We start from the raw sequence: 7,273 nt of genomic DNA, 5'->3' as shown, positions 1-7,273 counted from the left end.
TTTGGGAACCACTACTACATTAGCCAAGAATTTGGGGTATTTTACCTCCTTAATTGATCCTATTTTGGGAAATTTCGTTACCTCGTCTTTGATTAACACATGTTTTACCTCGGACTAAGGCCTCCTTTTTTGCTTCACCGGTTTGAACCTGGGATCGACACTTAGTCTATGGGCAGTTATTTTCGGCAGGATTACTATCATGTCTAAATAGGATCAAGCAAAGCAATCAATGTTGTTAATAAGAAATTGGATGAGTTTTTTCCTGAGTTCGGGGGGTTTATCCCGTTCCCAGGTATACCTTTAGATCAGGAAGATGCTTGATCAAGACAACCTATTCGAGTTCTTCGACCGTCAATTTTGTTGCATCCGACTCCTCGGGGGCAATGATGGTCCCAGGGTTGAGGAAGTATTCTTCGTCATCTTCGTTCAAATGTTCATAGACCACCAATTCCTCGAGGTTCAGCCGGTTTCTTGACTCATCTTGGACGGGGAGAGTCGATGTTGGTGCCGTGTCGTTTATCGCGAACATCTCCTTTGTCGTATGTTGTTCTCCGTACACTGTTTTTATACCGTCTTTTGTTGGGAACTTCATCATATGATGAAGATTTGATGGTACCGCCTTCATGTTGTGTATCCACGACCTTCCTAGTGAGGCATTGTACCTCATGTTACCTTAGATGACATAAAACTTTGTGTCTTGAACAGTGCCAAACACGTTAACTAGGAGGATGATTTCTCCCTTTGTTGTCTTAGCTGCCATGTTGAATCAATTGAGGATTCGAGAGGTGGGAATGATCTGATCGAGTAGTCCGAGCTGCTCCCCCACCTTCGACCTAATTATGCTGGCCAAGCTACTTGGATCTACGAGCACATGTTTAATTTGAAATTTTTTGAAAAGAAAAGAAATTACCAGTATGTCATTGTGAGGCTGATACAAGGTCTCGGTGTCCTCCTCAGCGAATGTGAGAGCATTCTCTGGTATGTAACCCCGAGTTCGTTTTTCCCTAGTGATGGATATTTTCTTTGCTTGACAACTAGTCCCTGTAGGGTGTCGATCCCTCCAATGATCATGTGGATATTGTGTTATGGTTCTTCTAGTTCGTTCTTCATGTTTGCCTCTCTTTCTCGAAATTGGTTTTTAGCTCGGTCGCTAAGAACTCTCGAACGTGCCCTTCGCTGATCATTCGGGCTACCTCTTCTCAAAGTTGCCTGCAATCCTCGGTCCTATGACCGTGAGTACCGTGGTATTCGCACATCAAGTTGGGGTTCCTTTGGGAAGGATCTGACTATGCGGGCTTTGGCCATCTGGTATCTATGATTCTACCCATGGCCGATACGATGCCTGAGATACCAATGTTGAAATTGTATTCTGACAATTGGGTTGCCTCCATTGGTCTCAAATGCCTGACAAACCCGATCTTGCTCAAAAGTCCCCGGGGATTTCGGCCTCGATCTACTACTCGATCATTTCGGGGTATATTCCACTTCCAGGTGTCTCTTCGATCTTTGAAGTAAGGCTGATACCTTTCTTTTCCCGATCTCGACTCCCTTTTTATAGACCTTGACTCTTTTTGCTAGGAGCGTGCTTGGATATACTGAGCCAGAGGGGGATCCTAGTTGATTGTCCTCGACCCTAATCTTCGATTGATATCTGTTGTGTACATTTACCCAAGTCACGGGAGGATAATCAACCAAGTTTTGCTTTAGCTGCTTCGAAGTTATCGAGTTTTCCTCGTTCAAGCCTTGAGTGAAGGCCTGCACTGCCTAGTCATCGGAGACTAGTGGTAATTCCATTCTCTCCATCTGGAAGTGATATACAAATTCCCTCAACATTTCGTTCTCCCTTTGTTTGATTTTGAAGATGTCGGACATCCTTGTAGCAACCTTGATGGCACCGGCATGTGCCTTCATAAAAGAATCTGCCAACATGGAAATGAATCCATCGAGTTCGAGGGTAGGTTGTGATACCACATCATGGCTCCCTTCGACAGTTTTTCTCCAAATATTTTCAGCAAGACGGATTCAATCTCGTCATCCTTTAAGTCATTCCCTTTTACAGCACAAGTATAAGCGGTAATGTGCTCATTATTGTTCGTGGTACCGTTATACTTCGGGACATCGGCCATTCTAAATTTCTTTGGTATGGGCTTCGGAGCCGCACTTGATGGGAATGGTTTCTGCACTAACTTCTTTGAATCTACACCCTTCAAAATCGGGGGTGCGCTCGGGATCTGATCGACCCTCAAAAGTTATAAGTCTCCATCTTTTTATCATTGGCCTCTATCTTCTTTTCTCCTGACTAATTATTTTAGTCAAATCCTCAAGCATTTTCATGATTATGAGGTCAGCCCCCGAACCGCTTTCATCGGGTCTTTCTAGCACTGGTTCGTGCTGCATGTTGACTGGTTCGGCGGTGTTAAGGGTTCTACTCTGACTTTAAAGTTGAGCGATGTCGACTTGCTGAGCTTGCAGCATCTCGAATATCACTTGGAGGGTGACTTCTCCTTCTTCCATTCTCATGGTTCTTGGCCTCCAGCCTGGGCTTCCCTGCATTAATTCCTTATGGGGTCTGTGCCTACTTTCGTGTTTAGAGCGTTGTGGGAGCTGATATCAACTGGCTCCCTGTTTGGCACTCCCTCAAGGTTTCCAGGCGGTACACCAAGCCCTATGTCGTTGTTTTCTCCAAGTCTTTCACTATTATGAAGAGGTGCATTTTGTGTGCTAGACATGATTAAGCCTGATATCAAAGAATATTTGACAAGAAAATGTGTGACTAATAACGTGTGTTATCAGAAAACTAGCACCAAAACAATCACTATTATTTTTAGCCCCACGGTGGGCGCCAAACTGTTTACCTTGTAAATGGTAATAGCAAATATATTTGATTTGTGGTTCTAAAAATACGTGATTTGTCGTGACTCTAGTTGTTATGTGAATAATGCTAATTGTAAATGAGCAAGAAATGATAAGGAAACCAGTGTGGTCACTAGGTTGAGGTCCCCAAGCTCAAGCTCAGCAATATAGGACCTCGAGCGCAGCCTTTAACGGTTGGTAATGAACAATAAATGAGGAGCAATAAAGCTATAGAGTAATTGTTGAGCATGTTTAGGCAAGAACGCGGAGAATGTTCTATTGTATTCAATATTCATGTGTGCTTCCAAATAAAAGAATGTTGCCTTGCAAGAATGTTTGGGTCCCCTTTATATAGGAGGGATGAATCCCAACACAGTACAAGTCTAATCATGATAGAGAAATGCTATTGGTACAGTTGTGTAACAGACTTGTACGAGCGTCTACTTTCTTTGCAGACCTGATCAGCTCTAACACCGTATTCTTAGGAGTTTTCCCTCCTTTCCATGATGGTCATCAATTTTATACTTCCTCGAGGTAGGCCGCGATGAGCCTTCGACATGCTTTCTCGAAGCATGCATTTCGGGGTCGAACTTCAATATTTACTCCGAGCCCTTCGAGATTGGGCCTGACATGCCATAAAGGCCTCGATATTGGGTCCCCTGGTATCGACCTCACACAAGACTCTTTTATTATATTCACCTGTAAATTGTTAGTTTTGTATCCTTACTTCATTTCTGCAAATTTTTAGGCTTACCTGATCGTAGAGACTAGGTGACATCCCGACAGTTCACGGAGGGAGAACATAGGTCGTGACATGATGCAAAATCAAGTTCTTCTTACTCAACTCTTCTACAGCCACATTCAATCTTTTACCAACTGTTTTTCTAGATGTAGGTACCGTTGTATTACGAATAAAATTAAAGTTAGGAGTTTGAATCTTACAACTAAGGTCTACCACAAGATCTAGAGTAAGAAGAAAGACTGACAATTCTAAATGCCCTATAGCCTCCTACTTATAAGTGTGGTGCACAACACACCCATAAACAATACTCTACTAGAGATGACTTGTAGACTTCCTAGGGTAAAACTGCTCTGATACCAAGTTTGTCACGCCCCAAACCCGAAGAGGCATGACCGGCACCCAGTGCCATACTCGGTCCGAACATACCACTCTGTAACTATGAACTCTGGTGGGGTAACCCTCCATATAAGTTGATGAGGCCATATTCTGAATCATCTGAAAATAACGTCTACAACGGGCAATACCAAACTAAACATCTACATAGGGCTTGTAAAGCCACAATACTAATATAAAAGATGCACTGGACTCGTCTACAAGCCTCTAGGGATAACTAAAATGTATCATGGTCGGGATAAGGTCTCGACCTACCCTTCAAACCCTTATATATAAAATTGATTCCAAGGTATAGACCTGGTAACTCCGAGGAAGTATAGCTTACCAACCAAGCTGCTGTTTGACTTTGTCTACTAAGAAGGTCTATCCAGCTATCTATCAGGTCATGCAGGCATGAAATGTAGTGTCCCCAGAAAAAGGGATATCAGTACAAAATAATGTACCGAGTATGAAAGGCAGCAGAATAACTGAAAACTGAAGCTGAACTGATAATTTAATAACTGAAAGTACATGGGAGTTAAATACAATTTGAAAATATGCTTACCTGGGACTCAAATATGAATGACCAGCCCACCATTCCGTAATTATGTGGTGTTTCTCCATACCTTTTCTCCTCCAAAACTCCATAAAACATCAGTACAAGGGGCCAATACAAGTGGACTATAAAACAATCCACTAAAAGTGAAATAAATCAAATTCACGACTTCCGATCACCGTCCCATGTTTTCTAACTATTAGGAAATGAATTTATCAACCTTGCTTGACATTTAAATGCTTAAATACAGAAAGTAGGCATTTTCTTAACTATGAAGTACCTTCCAAAACTCAAACTACAACGAAAAAAAGAGGCGATATTGCGATACTTACATCGTAGGGATTGTTCTAAAGTTATCGCTTCTTGATTTCGTATCTGGGATTTTAATCTTCTTTGGAACACTTGTAGAGAGCTTAAAGGTAAGTTTTTAGGGGTTTCTATGGTCGTGTTCAATGAAAAATGAGGAGAAAGAGGATTTAAAACCATATATATATAGAGAGAGAGGTGCTAGCTTGGCACCCTGCGTTGGCCCTTCTTCCGACGCTTATATCTTTTTATCTGGATGTCGTATGAACGAACGGTTAAGAGCATTAGAAAATAATTTCCAAGAACTCCAATTTGGTATATATTATGTTCCAAAATGACTTCATATAACACACGAAATGTATTTCTCAAAAAGCTTTGGTGAGACACCTACTTTTCACCTATGCAGTATGTGCAGTCTCGCGAAACTGCAAATATCTCTCTACTCCTATGTTCTATTGATGAACGGTTTAATTCTTTAGAAACTAGTCTCGTAAATTTTTAATTTAGTTGGTAAATAATCCCCTAATTCCAAGTATATTGGAAGAAAATCTCAACTACATTTGACCTAAGTTTCAACACATTTATAATGTAACTTGTGATGACCTTTTCCAACTTTTGTTGCATAACTTACTTGACTTCAAATTATAATACACGTCTATCATACAACTAAAATAACTCATAACATAATCTTCTTATAATTTTAAGCACCCTATTCTCACCCCAAAAGCACATGTTGTAACATTCCCAACTTGTCGACTTTCAACAATACTTATTTTCTTCAATTCGTTTAGCTTCTAAGTATTCCAACCCTCTATTCATGTTCTTAATTATTTGTAACCTCTATGGTAACTTGATTAACTTACTTTATGTGCTTTCAAAGATGATCTCGTTTCTGAGCTTACATCCATTGACTTAAGACATATTCCTACGTAAGGAAACATGGGGTGTAACACATATGGACAGAGAATTAACCATGCATGGATGTATGTGTATATGCAAGGGATGATCCCTCGGTAGGATGCAACTTATATGTATGTATGACCACTCCCAAACATGTAATATGTCATCCAAATATCATCATGGGTATAGATGACACAAAATGCCATTTCATAGTCTTTGACGTGTGTAAGGAAACTCAAGTAGTTATGCATCAATTTGAGGCATAACACATTAATAACAAGTATAAGTATGTGTTTATAATATACATGTGAGTGACTACATCTAAAAAAAGTATAACAGTGATAAAGAATAGTTCATCATGCTCAAAATAGGGTATCATTAACCTAAACATTATCTCTCTCATTGTTCATGGTCCTCACACAGTATTTCAATCGAGTAAAGCATAGAACAAGTGGAACACAATCCAAAAAAGGCAAAAAAAAAGTCTAGAATCTACCGGAGCATGAATATTTATGGTTCACCCCCGCCTATAGCAAACAATATCAATTATTAGGAGAAATTCTCTCAACCAAAGCTAGGAAAGACACTGACCTCATCCGAATAGTCTTCAACCTCAAGTCGCACAAAACTCTTACTCTATCGCTCCAGTCATGAAAATCCAATGTCACAGCCCAAAATCCCACCAAAGGTCGTGTTGATGCCTAAGCCGCTTGCTAGGTAAGAAAACACAACAATAATCATAAATCTAAAGTAGATTAATCGGCTTTTAACCAAATGCTCAATAATATAAGAAACATAATAATTCTCAAGTTTAATAATATAGATAACTCTCCAAGGCAAGGTCTAAACATGACAACAATTGTCAATAACCTAAACTTAATGTTAGAAAAAGAAACTGTAAAACTAGAGGATAGTTTAACCGCCATGGTTAGAATAACAAAAGAAAACGAAGAAATAGATAGAAAACGAGAGATTAAAGAAATACAACAGCAAGCTAAAGAAAAAATACAACAGATAGAGGAAGTAAAAAACACTAAAATAACAGAATTAGAAAAAGAATTAGAGATGCTAAAACAGATGTATGCAAATAAACTAAAAGAAAAGGAAAAACGTAAAGAAGAAGAAGAAGAACTAAAACTAACAAATGAGATAGAAAGATTCAAATTACAGTTAGAAGAAGTACAGGAGAGTCCATCAAAAATAAGTATAAACGAAATAAATGACCAAAGTGATAAAGACACAGAACTAGGAGAAAACTATTCAGAAACAAGTGAAACATACACAGAACTTATAGAAAAAACAGAAAAGATAAAAATAAACCCAGAAATAAATACAGGAGATATGAACGAAGATAAACCAAGCATATCAGGAATAAAAAATCCAAAACAATTAAACCCAACCTATTACAGAGTAAGTTATGATGCATATGACAGAAACAAAACATTATGGGATAAAAGGTTAAATAAGAAATGGGCACCGAGACAGATAACTGAACAATATAATTTTTTAGATCTAGATTGTGTAGCAGATATAAATAAAACAAT

Source organism: Nicotiana tabacum, chromosome 11, assembly GCF_000715075.1.
Source record: "Nicotiana tabacum cultivar K326 chromosome 11, ASM71507v2, whole genome shotgun sequence".
NCBI lineage: Eukaryota > Viridiplantae > Streptophyta > Magnoliopsida > Solanales > Solanaceae > Nicotiana > Nicotiana tabacum.
Note: the sequence above shows the minus strand (reverse complement) of the source record.